Source organism: Acinonyx jubatus, chromosome A3 (genome assembly GCF_027475565.1).
Source record: "Acinonyx jubatus isolate Ajub_Pintada_27869175 chromosome A3, VMU_Ajub_asm_v1.0, whole genome shotgun sequence".
Classification (NCBI taxonomy): domain Eukaryota; kingdom Metazoa; phylum Chordata; class Mammalia; order Carnivora; family Felidae; genus Acinonyx; species Acinonyx jubatus.
In genome coordinates this window covers 115,437,969-115,452,916 of record NC_069388.1, presented here as the reverse complement: position 1 = coordinate 115,452,916, position 14,948 = coordinate 115,437,969, and positions in this window count along the sequence as shown.

The window sequence follows — 14,948 nt, the reverse complement described above, 5'->3', positions numbered from 1 at the left end:
GCCTGAGGAAAGAGATGCAGGGAACGGCAAGATCGGCTTCTGTCTTGGCAAGGGGGTGAGCGTGCAGAGAACACGGTGCTCGTGGAATAGACCGGGTGGGGTGCAGGACATAGGGGAGAGGAGGATGAAGCGATCTTCAGGAGGAAATGCTTAAAGCTCCATTAGTGGTTTTGCTCACAGCCTGCTTAAACCTCGACAGAAACCCTAAGATGTATATGACCTTTTACCTAACTTATCAAAAAGCTTTTGCTTCTATGTTGTCTCTTTTAACCCCCTCCACACCTGTGGGAGAGGTCTAGCACTCCCAATTTACAGATGAGGAAACAGAGGCTTGGAAAGATGAAATAATCTGCTCAAGGACACATGGGTAGTAAGGGTGCAGACCCAGGCCTTTAACCCAGGTATCTCTCTGAGATTCTCTAGAAATTTCTAGAATTCTCTAGAAATTTCTGTACCATGGGGCCCCTTCTGGAATCAGTGCAAGGCAGGCCCATCCTAGGGGTTGAGGGCCTAGATCTCAGAGCCCACTTCTGGAGCTCTCCCTCCCGCTGAGGCTCTTTGGGGTGGGGGCCTGGCCCCTTTGGAGGAATCTCAGGTGGTGAGTTCAGGGTGCGGCCAGCAGTGGGTGGGAGGTGCTGGAGGCTGCTGGCTGGGCAGGGCAGGGCGGGCACGGAGAACAGTGTGACCTGGACAGTGTGACCTGTGATAATTGAGTGGCAAGCAGTGGCAGCGGCAGCAGGGAAGCCCCTCTGCCTGCGGGCAGCCTCACCGAGGCTGGGGGCCTCCGTGCCTCCTGCTCTGCTGGTTCCCCTTTGGCCACTGCTCTGCAGCTTCTAGAAGGCGATGTTCTTTCTCCCTCCCAGCAGATCTTTACCCGGGAGCCTGCTCAGACCTGCCCTCCTCGAAAAGCACGGTAGCAACTCCCTGGGGCAGAAAATGTCTCTTCTGAAAGCAAGACAAGAGTTTAATTAAGCCCTAAATGTGCACAGTTGAGCCTGAAATTAGGGTGGTGAAGGGGGGGGCGAAGGCAATTGAGGACAGGGGGGCTTCAGCCCAACCTTGCCCCAGCTGAGCAAAACAACCCTGCAAGCAAACATTTACAGAGCCCAAGGGCTTGGTTACAAAACATTTCTGACCTAGAAAGGGGAGAACACCACGTTCCCTTCCCCCTGAACTTAGATATTGGGGTCTGGAGAATTTGGAAAGTGGAGAAGAGGAACCAGGAAGTAAAGAGAGGCCACCTCGAGGACCATCCAGGGTCTGGGGTGTGGGGGTGGGGGCTTTCAGGGGCTCTGCTGTGACCAGAACCGGGCAGGTGGGAACCCTTCCCACCCCTGAGGGCCAGCTGGGCTCTGGGCGAGCCAGTCAGACCACACCTGCAGGTGTTCCAGGTAGGCAGAGCCCATTGTGCTCCCCAAGGAGGAGGGTAGAGCCGCCAGCCCTGATGTGCCCAGCTGGCTGGGCTCTTGGCTTTGGGGACAAAGCAGCTGAGACTTGCTGTATAAACGACTAGAGGCGTTTGAGCAGTCAGTAGCTTTGAGGCAGACACTGGCTTCAGCTCCTCTCCTGTCCTCAGATCTCCCCAGATTGCTGCTGAGACAGTCAAACGTAGCCTCCTCCAACTTTACCTGGCAACTGGTCCTCCTTTGCCCTGCAACTTGGGTTTGGCCTCACTCTGCCAGGGACTGAAGGCAAGATGAGCCGGGCAGACGGGCATGTTCTCGCTTGTCTCAGGGCACAGGCAGTTGCGACAGAGCCCCTGCGTACATGTAAAAGTGCACGAGTGTAGCAGAGTGAGGGAACAGGCTGTACGTGGGGCTGCGTGCCTGGCCCTCCTTCCGTGTGTGTGTGTGTGTGTGTGTGTGTGTGTGTGTGTGTTGGGGGGAGCATCAGGCTGATTTCTGTCACCGAGGCAGAGGACCAAAGGGCAGAGGGCACAGCCAGCTTGGTTGACTCGGAAGCTGCTCTCATGATCCTGCTTGTTAGGCCATCTGATCACTTAGTGGAGATGGCCTGACTTACGAGGGTTTGGAGGCTGCTCACAGGTTCCTTGACTTTAAGGGACACTCTGCTTAAGAGGCCAAAGTGGGAGCCGTAGCTGGTGACCACAGGAAGCACCAGCCAGGGTTCGGCCACTAAACTGCCTCCATTTGCTTTTCCTAACTTGGGTCTTATACCCTGGTGGCTTCCCCTTCCTGGGACAGATGGGAAACCCTGGCACAGCCTTCCTAGTACGAAATCACAGGTACCACGGGGGGTGATGACCCGCGGGCAGAGGGTCAAGAGAGACCCTACCCTGAGGATCGTTCAGTGAAGCATCCCTCACCCATCTGTGCCAATATCCCCTCGATGGCATCCTCACCTCTATTAGTCTCCTGTGGCTGCTGCAACAAATGACCACAAACGTGGTGGTCTTACACAATATCAGTTCTGCAGATCTGAAGTCCGAAAGCAAAATGGCGGCATGGCCTCTTCCTGCTTCGGGTGGCCATGGCATTCCTTAGCTTTGGTGACTTCACATCGCCTTCTCCCCTGTGTGTGTATGATCTCCCTCTGCCTCACTCTTGTACGGACAGTTGTCATTGGATTTCAAGTCCCCCCGGATACTCTTGGATGACCTCCTTATCTTGAGGTCTTAAACTTCATTCATTACTTTTTCCAAGTAAGACCACATTCACAGGCTCCAGGGATTCAGTTATGGACATTTCTTTGGGAGGGGCAGAGGAAGGGTACCACTCAACCCTCTACACCATCCAGTGGCCAGTTGGCTATGGATGGCTTGCACACCTCCAGTGGTGGGAAGCTCACTACCTCATGAGTTGGCTCAATTCACATCCAGACAGGTCTAATGACCCTAAAGTTCTTACTAGGTGGAAGTGAAATTCTACTCAGCAGGAACCTCTACCCGTTGGCCCTAGCTCTGGCATTTGGAGCACATAAAATACATCTAAATAAATTCACTTACTATTCCCATTACCTCCTGCCCCCAGTTGCAGTGTAAGAACAAAAATCAGACAAACTGTGAGCTAGCTTAGTCTTGATGTCAGGGACAGTTATACAGACTCTGGGGTCAGGACACCTTGACTCACTGGTGGCTCTGTCCCTAGGGCCTTGTGCCTCAGTTTCCTCACCATAATGCCAGAGGGCTGGCTGAATCACTCCTTCCACAGGACACTTTTGGGAAATGCATCCCGGCTATTCACAATTCACACTGGCATATTAAAGGTTCTGAGAAGCCCTGAGTAGAGATACCCTAATTTAAGTCAGTATTTTCCAAACTTCTTTGAAAATGGAGTCCCTTTATCGACTACCATCTTCTTTTATCACCCTGCAGAACTTCCGTGCTGCCTTGTGGTCTCTATGATGCCTGGGGGTCTTTTCCAGCTTTCACAGTCTGTGGAAGTCAAACTAAATGGTTGAGTTCAAGTTCATGGTCTTTGGTTCCCATCCCCAGAATTGTTGCTAAGCGTTTTGCTGGAGGTAACAAACGATCCATTACAGGATGAGAGGCAAGAATCTGGAACATGAGAGGCCCCTCCCTCAAGCCGCAGACAGCTGGCCGAGGTTGTGGGTCATGGCTTCCTCCCAGGGGCCCCAGGCCTCTCCTGCCGCTGCCTGGCTCCGCAGAGATGGGGCCTGTGGGAGGAAGCCAGGGGAGGAAGAAGCATTTCTGTTGCTCTGCCTTGCAGGACCTGCTTATCCCCAGGATCCAGATCTCACCTGACCTCAGACTTCACCTGCTCAGCTCTCCCTCTCTATTTAGGTGACTACCTCTGAACCTAGCTCTGCCAGAAGCTTCTGCTGAAGGTCCCAGCTAAATCCCTCCTAACTTGGCTGGAGGGAAAACAAAATCTCAAAGAAGTTGGATCTTATGAAACGGGAGCAAAAAGTAAATCTGGGCCTTCCCAGGAAAAGATGCTGCTGGTCAGGGAAGAGAAGAGCCCGAAGGAGGTGTCCCAGGGAAACGGTGGAGACGGGATGGGTGGGGACAGGGAGCTCCAACTCCGGGCCCAAGAGAAAGACAGAAACGTTGACATGGAAGCTAAAGAATTGGGTGAATGAGGTGGACAGAAAAGACCACCAGGTTTATTCCCCTGCCTCCAGGTGAGATACACCTGGGCCTCTAACCTCTCCTGTTTTTAAGACCCCAGAAGGGGCAGCCTGGCTTGGATCCACCTTGTACAGAGCCCTTTAGCTGACAGGTTCGCTGTATTCTCACACACAGCTTTGGGACTGCTTATTAAGTACCCATGTATTAGCCACTCTGCTAACTACTTTCACACGTATATGATTTAATCCTCACAACCTCTAAAATTCTACAGGTGTAAATACTGGGCCCCAGGGAGGTTTAGGATGTTGCCAAAAGTCAGGAGGCAAAGCGAGAAACAGGCCCATCTCTGTCTAGCTCCCAGTCCCACCCCACAGCTTTTGACATTATTTAGTAACACAGCCTCTGGATCCTGATGGTGTGCCCAGTTCTCCCTACCCTCGCCTGGAGTTGGATTCCATGGAAGGACCTTGTAAGTAGGTTGGGTCTGCTCCCAGCCCAGCCTGGAGAGACATCGTCTGTCCTCTGGTACAGGTAGTAGCCTTCCAGTTACTGGGGTGGGGAATGTTTGCCTTCTGTTAATAAAAAGAAATAGATGTGATAATAAATAAATGCCCAGCCCAGTGCAGTAATCAGTGTCCCTAACAATAAGGCTCTGTGTTTGCTCTCAGCTGTGGGTTATACTCATTGGCTACAGTCCCTTCTCAGGAGCCCCTGCACACGTCATCCAGGGCAGGTCCCCAGGCACTCTTACCAGAGGAGGGGAGCAAGTCTTCCTGTCTTAAGCTCCTAGAATCCATCCTGGGTAGTGACACTCGTGCAGACCAGCTTCGGGGAGCCCTAGACCAGAGCGAGGGAAATGCACCAGGCTCCAGAGCTCCTGGGGCAGTGACCATGGTGCCTTCCACTTGGCAGCAGAAAATGAGTCTGGTCCCAGCTCTGCCTCTGCTGCCCTGGGTGACCTGAGGCAAGCCTGCTTCCCTCTCTGGAACCTCAGTTTCCACATCTGTGTAATGGTGGCTGCCAGGGAGGGGTGAGTGGAGCAAATGATCTCTCACGTTCCTTCCAGCTCTGACATTACAGGACCCTGCAGCCGTAGGTCGTTAAAGCTTTGCGCTTTAAGTGTACGGGCGCCTAGCCGGTTCTGGGCACCAAGAACTCAAGCTCTTCTTCTGTGTTGGTGGCTGGATGTCCATTCCTGCCTCGGTTTCCCCAAAACCTCTTTTTTTTCCCACTTTCTCTAGCTCCCACATGTATGGAAATTCCCAGTTTGTGAGACATTTTCAGAGACATTATCCCATTTGAGCCTCACCACAGCCCTGCGAGACTGACATAGAAAGGAATGCTCTGCTTCCAGCATTAACCATGAGCCAGGCCCTTCCCGTGCTGTTTCACTGAATCTCCCCCATAGCCTCGAAAACGCTTTTGGGAGTAAGGCAGAGCATAAATAAATAGACGGCGGATGGATATTTATGTAAATGCATACACGCATAACCCTCACCATGGCCCTGAGGTTATTACCGTCACCGCATCACAAGGGAGGAAAGTGAGGCTCAGAGGGGATTCAGTTACTCCCAGGGCCCCTTGGCTCTAGAAGAATCAGGACTCGAACCCAGGTTTCTTTGATCTAAGCCCATGGCCTTTTCCGTCACCTTGAGCTAGGCACAAATCAGCAGCCATCCCCCCACTTTACAGATGAGTGAATTAGCTGTCTAGCGACAAAGAGACTTTGTCAAGTTGTGGCAGCTCCGTGTAGCAGAGGCAAGAATCAAACCCTGCCTTTTGTCTAAAAACCTAGGGCTGTTTCTGGAAGCATCACAGCTGCCTCAAAACAAACCTCCCTCCTTTCCTTCCTTCCTTCCTTCCTCCCTCCCTCGACTCCTTCTTTCCAGGAACATCTCCTACCCTCTTAAGTGCTTTCATGTCCCAGGCAGGAAATTGCATGCCGTGCTCACGTGTACAGAGAGCAGAGCCACCACTCTCCAGGCTCCATGTGTCCTTAGAGACACAGGTCCCACGAGGCAGCCCATGTGTCCAGTGACTCACAGCAGCTACTCTGTGAGCACCAGGGTGACATGCGCTGACACCCACGGGGGGTGCCCAGTAGGGGCTCTGGCAGCACGTGGCCCCTTCTGTATGTGTTGTTCTCAGGGTATCTGGCTGAGTCTGTGGGGTTTCTGGCCTCTCCATGTGAGCGCACCCCAGACAGCTGGAGCAGTGGGCACTGCCCAGCTGGGAGCATTGAACTTGGGCTCTGCCTTCCCATCCCCTGACCTGCTGCGGTCCCTTCCTAGCTCTCTCTCGTTGGTCTCCACCCTGGGTCCTTCCTGCCCCCCTTTCATCTTCTCTCCCCTGCCACCAGGGTGATCAGCTTTGTTAGATTTTTCAAATTCAAGGCTGCAGCCCATGACGTGGGTCCCTTGATTCATGGGGGACAAAAGTGCTACCCTGACAGGGGCATTCAAAATTGTTTGAAAGACCCATGCTTAAGGCACAGCTTAGATCATGTCTTCTCTCTCTTCTCAAGAAACTTCCAGCAGAGGAGTCATGAGTGCTTCAGATTGTTCTCCGTCTCACATGTATATCACTATTCAATCTCTCTCCCTCTCATACGTGCACGCGCGTGTGTGTGTAGGAGGTGGCATTTTGGGGTAAATTTATTGAAGTAGAAGACATACATCCAGTAGAGTGCATGCATGGTACGCACAGCTCACTGAGTTTTTGCAAAGGGAACACACCTTTGTCAGTCCGCTGCGGCCAAGAGACAGAACTGGGCCAGAGCCAGGGGCCCTCATGCCCCTCCAGCCTGCTTGACCCTGTGAGGACAACCACTGTCTTGACTTCTAACATCGCAGACTCATTTTGCCTTAAAAAAAAAATTTTTTTTTTAAATAATGGAGCCATACAGTATCATTTTGTGTCTGGTTTCTTTTGACCAACATTATATTTGCCAACTATGTATATTTGTGTAGTATACGTATACACACACAGAGATGTATGTGTGTATATATATATATATATATATATATACATAAATCTGTGTGCGAAAAATATATAATTGCCCTTTTCTTGCTGAAATATCGTAAGAATTTTTAACTGAAGTACAGTTGACATGCAAGGTTATGTTACTTTCAAGCGTACCCCACGGCGAGTGGTTCTATACGTTTCACTATACTCACCACTAGTGTCTTGCTGAAATACTTTAAATCAAAACGCAAACATCATGCCAATCATCCCTGTGTTCTTCAATATGCATCTAAAACCTCTGGATATTCTCTTACATAAGCACAGTGGATGCCATTATCCCACCTAAACATTTTTTATAAAAATCCTAGGCACCGTCCACTATCCAGTCTATATTAAATTCCCAAAATGTGTACTTATAAAAGAAATTCAGACATGCAGGGGAAGCTCTGACCCCATCACGGCTCCTGCCCCCTTTCCTCACTCTTCAAGTTGCTGCGTATCAGCCCTGCTTTTGGAATGAAATCCAAACCCCTCCAAGGCCGGCCACAGGACATTTCCAAGTCTGGCGTGGAACTCACAGAATCATCAGGGTCCGCTGATTCACACTCCCATCTGGTTTGTGAATCCCTTTTACAACACCCACCAAGTCCCAGTCTCTTTCTGAACATCTCTCCCAAATTTCCCGTGCTATTTTCAGGCAGTGCTGCTTCCTGAAGCTGAGGTCAACTCTGCATCCCCCAGTACTAGCCCTTAGCCCTAGCCGTACCCTTTGGGGCCATAGGGAACAGCCACAAGCCTGGGTCCTTTTCCACAGGGAATACCTGCAGATATTTGGAGCACATGCCCCAGGTCTCAGTCAACCCCATAAATTTATTCCTGCTCCTGCACACATGTACTTTCCCGAACCTGGACCCTTCGCATGCTGTCTGCTCTGCACGCTTCCTGGCCTTGGCCTTGGCAACATCCCACCAGACTCCTGTGGGCAGTGTCACTGCCACCACCTTCATGAGAGCTTTTCTTATTGTTTCTATCTGGTGTGTTCGCACCCTCGGCATTAACTAGAGAACCCTGGGAGCTCCCTTGTGGCGTTTCTTGTGTTATGATTTGTTGTAAAGCTATTCGAGAATCTTTCTCATCCCTCACCAGACTCCAAACTCTTTGAAGACAGCCACTTCCTTACCTGTCTCCGTTTTTCTTGAAGTGTCTAGCAAACGGTGAGTGCTAACGGTCAGGTGCTGTGTGCTCACTGCCGCGTGAGTCCACTCTCTTAGTTGCAAGATACAGATCCCCAACTCAGTTGCCCTGGAAAAGCAACTAGGCCTCCTATTCCTGGTCTCTCAATGGACTCCACTTATGTCCTCTGCGGGCCCAGTATACAGAAGAGAAAAGCAGAAAGCCCGGCACACGGGAGTCAGGAGACCTGGGGACACCCCTGCTCTGCATCAAGGTTGGTGCGACCTTGAGCCCATGACTTACCTTACTTGAACCTCAGTTTCTTTTTTTGGAAGGTAGGACCGGTAATGTGGGCCCTGTCTGCCGCACAGACTGTTGAGAAGATCAGATAAAACCCTACTGGGTGACGCATCTGTGTGTGTAGAGATGGCCTGTAACGGCCCAGCGCCATGCTAATGGGAAGATTCATTTAATACCTTCGGTACCAAGAGTCTGCGGCCTGGGTGCACATGTTCAAATCCCAGCTCTGTTTCTGTTTTGCTCTGGACATCCGGGTGAGTTTACCCTCTTGACTTCAAGTTTCCTCATCTGTTGATTGGGAATAATAATTGTAACTGCCTCATAGAGTACTTGTGAATATTAACTGAGTTAATATAAAGGACTCCATTAAAAGACTGTCTGGTACAAGGTAAGGCCTATAAAAGGTTTTTATGGGTGTCACTATTGTTCCTGCCTCATGCCCCCACTAATGTGTGTGTTAGTTCTTATTCTTCTAGCTAGATTGTAAGCCGCCTGAGGGCAGGGCCCATCCACGCTTCAGGTTTCTCTGATGCTCTCCTTTTCCCAGCACAGGTTAGGCGAATCCTGGGGCCAGCTGATGGATGGCTGTGACAGCCTGGCAGGGTCCTGGGCTCTGACTGAATTAGAAGTGGGTGGAACTTGCCTGGAGCTCCCGGCCTGGGCAGGGCACAGCAGGGCAAAAGATCACGCTGGGGCCAAATCGCCCCTTTCCCCTGGACTTGTGGGTCCTTAGAACCCAGAAGGGGACACCATGGAGACCTATGTTTCCAAGAAGAACTTGAAGATGCCTGACGGGAGTCTCATCTCGGACAGAGGAGTGTCAGGGAAAGAGTTTCTTCTATACCTCCTTTTGCCCTAAGACAGACCCTATGTTCAGTCCAGTTTCTTGGTAGCAGATGAGGAAGCGGAGGCCTGGAGATGTCAAGCGCCTTACTCCGGTCACACAGCCAGCCATAGCAGGGTCATCCTTGGATCTCGGTTTCCCAACTGGAAGGCCAACCCTGAGCCATCTCTCCTAGTGCAGTTCTGAGACCCAGAAGGAGAAGTGAGGGAAGTTGTCCCGTTCCTCCTCTGCAGACCCCACAAACATTCCTACCCGGGGTAACTTCTGTTCTAACTCATAAAGATATTTCTGAATAATAGTGCTGGGCACTTATCTCTGGAATGTATCCGGCTTAAAAAAAAAAAAAAAGAAAGAAAAGGAAAACAGCTGGGGAAGTACCCTCTTCCTGCCCGAAGCTTTCTGGGGCATTGACTATTCAGAGTCTCCCAGTGGCCGAAAGCAGGTGGCCAGAAAGCCACCAACTTGCTGAAAAATCTCATACAAACTTCAATAGAACTCTAAATGTGGTCTAAGGCAACAAAAAGCTTTTGTTGTGGTGGTTGTTTGCTTTTTCGGTGTCATTGAAAGCAAAATACAGTAGTAAAAAAAAAAAAAAAAAAAGTGCCCCAATCTTAGGGTAGAGCTTGATGAATTTTTAACACGTGACCATCAGCCTGATGCAGGACATTCAGGGTTTTCTGTTTGTCTTTTGTTTTTTTTCTTTTTTTAGAGAGAGAGATAGAGCAGAGCACTAGCATGCACAAGCAGGGGAGGGGCAGGGGGAGAAGGAGAGAGAGAATCCAAGCGAGCTCCATGCTGTCAGCGCAGAGCCCGACGCAGGACTCCATCCCATGAACCATGACCTGAGCCGAAACCAAGAGTCGGACGCTTAACCAACTGAGCCACCCAGGCGCCCTTATTTCTTGTCTTTTTTAAGCAGGCTTCACACCCGGCAAGGAGCCCAAGTCAAGGCTTGAACTCACGCCCCTGAGACCAAGACCTGAGCTGAGATCAAGAATCAGATGTTTAACCAGCTGAGCCACCCAGGTGCCCCAAACATTCAGTTTTAATATTATTATGATGATTGCCTCTAGAGTGAGGGTTTCTGTAACTCCTTGTTTTCATTTCTTCTCATTCGTGTATGTCCTACACCTGAAACAGGAATCATGGTGGGCAGAGGTACAGGCCACATCTCAGAACACTTTAGCTGGGAGGGTCGCCCTTGGAATTTAAAGGAGGCCACAGGGGAGGGAGTCAGCATCGCTTATTCACTCAGCTCTCTCCCCTGGATCCTGATATCTTTTGATTTGTGGTTCCCAACTTGTCTTCTGCTCCCACACCTGAGGGATAGGACACATTCCCTTGGGATTAGTGGCTCAGCGTATCCGTAAAGTTTAAAGGGAGGGCAAGTTCAATTTGAAAAAGATGCGCAGGTTATTCTGACACTCACCCCCACTCAGGTGTGAGACCCACTGACTGAGTCACATTTCCCCCCTTCCTGAAATGTCACCCATGAGAAGATGCAGCTATACTAGCTCCTGCCCAATACACTGGGCGTGCCTCCCCCACCCCCACCAAATCCACTGTTCGCCCTTCTTTGCCCTTCTGTATGTCCTGGAGGGGCTGACCTCAGTAGGCTGCCTTTAGCTAGAGATGGGGAGAGGGGATGAGAGATGGGTCTGGCATCCCTCCCCAGCCCCACCCCCTCTAGCACTCACTGGCTGTGGCTCCTTCTGTCTGTCCTGCTCCATGGCCCTTTTCCATGGCCCTCTTCCATGACCCCAGTGCACACCAGGCTCTAATAACACTGTTTCCTCCCCTTCACAATCTTAGGGGCGGTCACAGTTTCCAGCTGTTGCTAGGTCCTGGGTGCCAAGGTCCCTTGTTCTCTTAGCCATGCCCCCCCATCTCTGTATGGAGATTCTCCATTAAAGCCTCTTCCTTTGAGCCAGCTGGGCTGAAGTCTGGTTCCTGGTTGACTCCTGACTGATCCAGAGATCTCTGGGCAAACACCAACACTTCCATATTAGTCACTGGTGATAAGATGCAGTGGCTTTCAGAAGTGTTCAAAGATTATCAAAACGTGTGGCTTCCTACAGAGAAATGATGGCAGATTTGCTTAGGCAGGATGCAGAGAGGACCATTTATCACTGAGACATGGAGTTTGCTTCTGGCCTGTCAAGGCGGGGAGCATGGGTGATGGGGAAGAGCACTGGGTGCAAAGTCAGATGGCATGGCTCTGAGCTCAGGCTCTGACACCCACAGTCTGGGAAATCTTGAGTAGGCTGCCTTGCCATTCTGTTCTTTGGTCTCGTCTTTGGCAATCCAGAGTCACCTCCACTGCTGTCACATCCGTGGCAGGGAGGTTGTGTGAGGGCAAGTGAGGCTATGTATATGAAAGGCTTCATGCACTTTCCAGCGCTCAGATGTGTGGGCCAGTGCAGCCCAGAGCAGGCAGCCATTCTGGGATTGAAGTAAGGGACCAAACATTGGGCTGAAGGGACAAAGGAGGAGACACAACTGCCAGGCAGACCCAGAGAGGCAGCAAGAAAAAAGTCCTAAGCTATCCTTTTCTTCCCCAACCCTTTTCCTCTCTCCTCTGTTCCCTTCACCTGACATGACCTTTCCCTAAGCTGAGCCGTGATGCCAGGCTGTTTATTTATTCAGCTGAGAATTTAGGAGCACCTCTAAGTGTAGGACAAAGTCACGCACAAAATGAAGTCCATGCTTTCTGGAGACCAGTGAGAGAGAAACAAGGACCTTCCAGTAGGAGGCAGGTCATCCAGTGTCCTGGATAAGAGGAAGAACCTGGTGTCATAGAGGTCCAGCTGCATTTCCAACTGGATCACCAACCCACCAACCAAATCTCCTAGACAAGCTTCTTAATCTCACTTTCTTGATCTGCAACCAGGGGATAATATCCACCTCAAACGTTTGTTGGGAGGACTGCATGAGACAATGCGTGTAATCAGCCTGACTCTTGGTAAGCACTCCGTGAAGGTTGGCCTCTATTCTTCTTAGTCTATTATTCCAGGGAGCCAGGGGACCCTTTCTAACTGGGATCGGAAATGATTCCCCAAGAAGCAGGCAAGAAACTGGGCCTGGAGGCTGAATCCTCGGCTTGGCATTCACAGTCTGGCGGAGGCACCAGCATACGGCCGGTCACCGCAGCACCAGGCGCAGCTCTGTGCGTCTGGCGCTTCGGGAAACCGAAAGGTGAGGGCCGGCCGCAGAACGCAGGCCTCCCGGCGGGCAGAGGGAGCCAACACAAGTTCTGGAGCTGGGGAAGACCGGGATCAAAGCGCTCCGAGGCAGGCCGGGCGCACCAAAGGGAGGCTGGCGACTTGCATCAGCACAGATTCCGTGATGCTCTGCAGACGTCTCGGTGCTGCTGGGCTTTACGGGAACCCACAAGAAAGGAAAAGGCCGGGGAGCAGGCAGGGCGGGGGCGGGAGAGGGCGCGAGGGTGCGCTCGCCCGCCCGCGCGCTCCCGGCGGCGCCGGCCGGGGCCTGGGCGCGCCCGGGACGGCGGAGGCAGCGCAGGAAGCTCCCTCTCCTTTCCCCCTCCTCCTTTCCCCTCGCATTACTGGAAGAACTGTGTGGGAGAGACCCAGAAGCACCCGGATTTTCGAACGCGGGGTGGGGGAGGGCCAGGCAGCCGCTGGTGCTCAAAGGAAAACCAAAAGTGCATCTGTTCGCGCCGCTTCAACACGCGGCTGTCCTCGGGAGGGTCTTGGGTGCCCCAGCCGCGTCTCCCCTTGCAGCCCCCCAAGATCTCGCTAAGGCACCCGGGGGGCCGTGTGGCGCAGGAGGGGACGGAGAGGCGAGTGAGAAAGTGTCACGATTTCTTTTCCTGCGCTCTCCCCGACACCGCCCCCGCCCCCAGTTTTCTGGTTTTGCCACTGCCGCTGGGGAAAGGGCTGATGGGTTTTGCGTCAAAGAACTGCATTTACTCAGTCCTGCTGGGAGAGGCACGTAAACACCCAGGCAGACAGGACTCAGGGATGAAACAACAACAAAACAAAAACCCCCAGTCCCCGGCGGCCTGGGTGCACATCCGCCGGCCGCACACCTCGCCCGGGCCGGCGGAGTTAAGGACTCTGCCCGGAGGGCGGCGGCGGAGGTGCGAGGGGTCGGGCCCGCCTCGCCTCGCTGCGCGCGTCCTTGGGGATGGAGCTCAGGACAGAATGTGTTTTATAGCTGTAAACAATGACCCCGAGTATTGTTTGGGATTACCGTATCTTGGGGCCATTGGGGCGGCCAGATGCCGCCAGCCGTCCCGGAAACGCCAGCGCTTTATATAGTGCCCCGGGAAAGCTTTGAGTTCCCAGCTCTATTTTTCTTTCCTAGCAACTCCCCCCACTTTACAGATAAGGAAACTGAGGACCGGATCTGTGACGTGTTGCAACGCACAGCGCTTCACAGCGTACGCAGCCTTCACATAGCTTCCCGTTGGGTCCTCACAAGGACCCTGTGCGGGTACAGATGGTGCCGCTTAAAAGTTGGGCAAACCGAGACTAAAGCAGAGCCTGGACCAGAACCCAGGTTCCCTGACTCCTAGTACAGTGCTCCTCCGGATCGTCTTTGCACAACAATTGAAGTACCAGAGCTGGCAAGGGCCTCAGAAGGTCATCCGTCCCAACCCCTTCATTTTATAGAAGAAACCGAAGCCCAGAATGGTTAAGGGACTCGCCCAAAGTCTTACAGCTCGTAAATAGCACAGCCTGGCGTTCGTACTCCGAGGTCTGTGCTCTTTACCCCGGGCGAGGCGGGAAGACCCAGGAGTACAGACTCCTTGCTCCCCGAACTTCCCTCCAAAACAGCTGAAGACTTAGTTGGGGCACACCCTCGCCCGGTCTTCCCTCCCTCTCTATTTTTTAAAAAATTCTTAACAGTCGAGTTTGCTTCTAACGCCCGATTACTATTAGATGCATCCTAATTGTCCCGCACGGAGGGCGGCCGGAATGTCCTGACTGGTTAATTTTTTGTCTTCAGAGCTACCCCTAACAGATTAATTGTAGGGCCGAAAACAAAACCCCAAAAAAACAAACAAAAACCAAGAAGCGTATTGGGGGTGGGGGAAAGCAGTGGGCAGCCAGCCAGGCCGGGAAAAATAGGCAGGTCGGCCCCGCCGGGCGGCGCCGCGCCCCGCCAAGGCCTGGCCGCAGGGCGGCGCGGGCACCCCGCGCGCCCAGGGCTCCCGCTGCACCGGGCGGCGCCGCGGAGGGCGCCGACGACCGCGCTTGGCCGCGCCCTCCCTGAGAGCGGCTCTGCGCGCCCGGCTCCCGGCCTCGCGGTGGCGCCGCACTGAACCGCCCGTCTCGCTCTTCAGGCTGTGATTATTTTGTAAAACCCGGCGCCGAGGCCCGAGCGGCCGCTCTCCGGGGCCCCGCCCCGCGCCCCTTCCCCGGGCGGTGGAGGGAGGAGGCCGCGGCGCGCTCGGGAGCCGGCGAGGGAATCCCTCTCCCTCCACGTCACCCGAAAGCGAGGGAACCCGCACTCGCGTCCTCTAACGCAAATGACCATCTTTGGCAACGTGCGCCAATGGAACAGACCAAGGGCGCTGGGCTCGGGGGTGCGCGGGGGTAGAGAAAGGCCAGGGCCAGGGCCGCCTCGGCGCCCCCAAGCAGCGCCCGC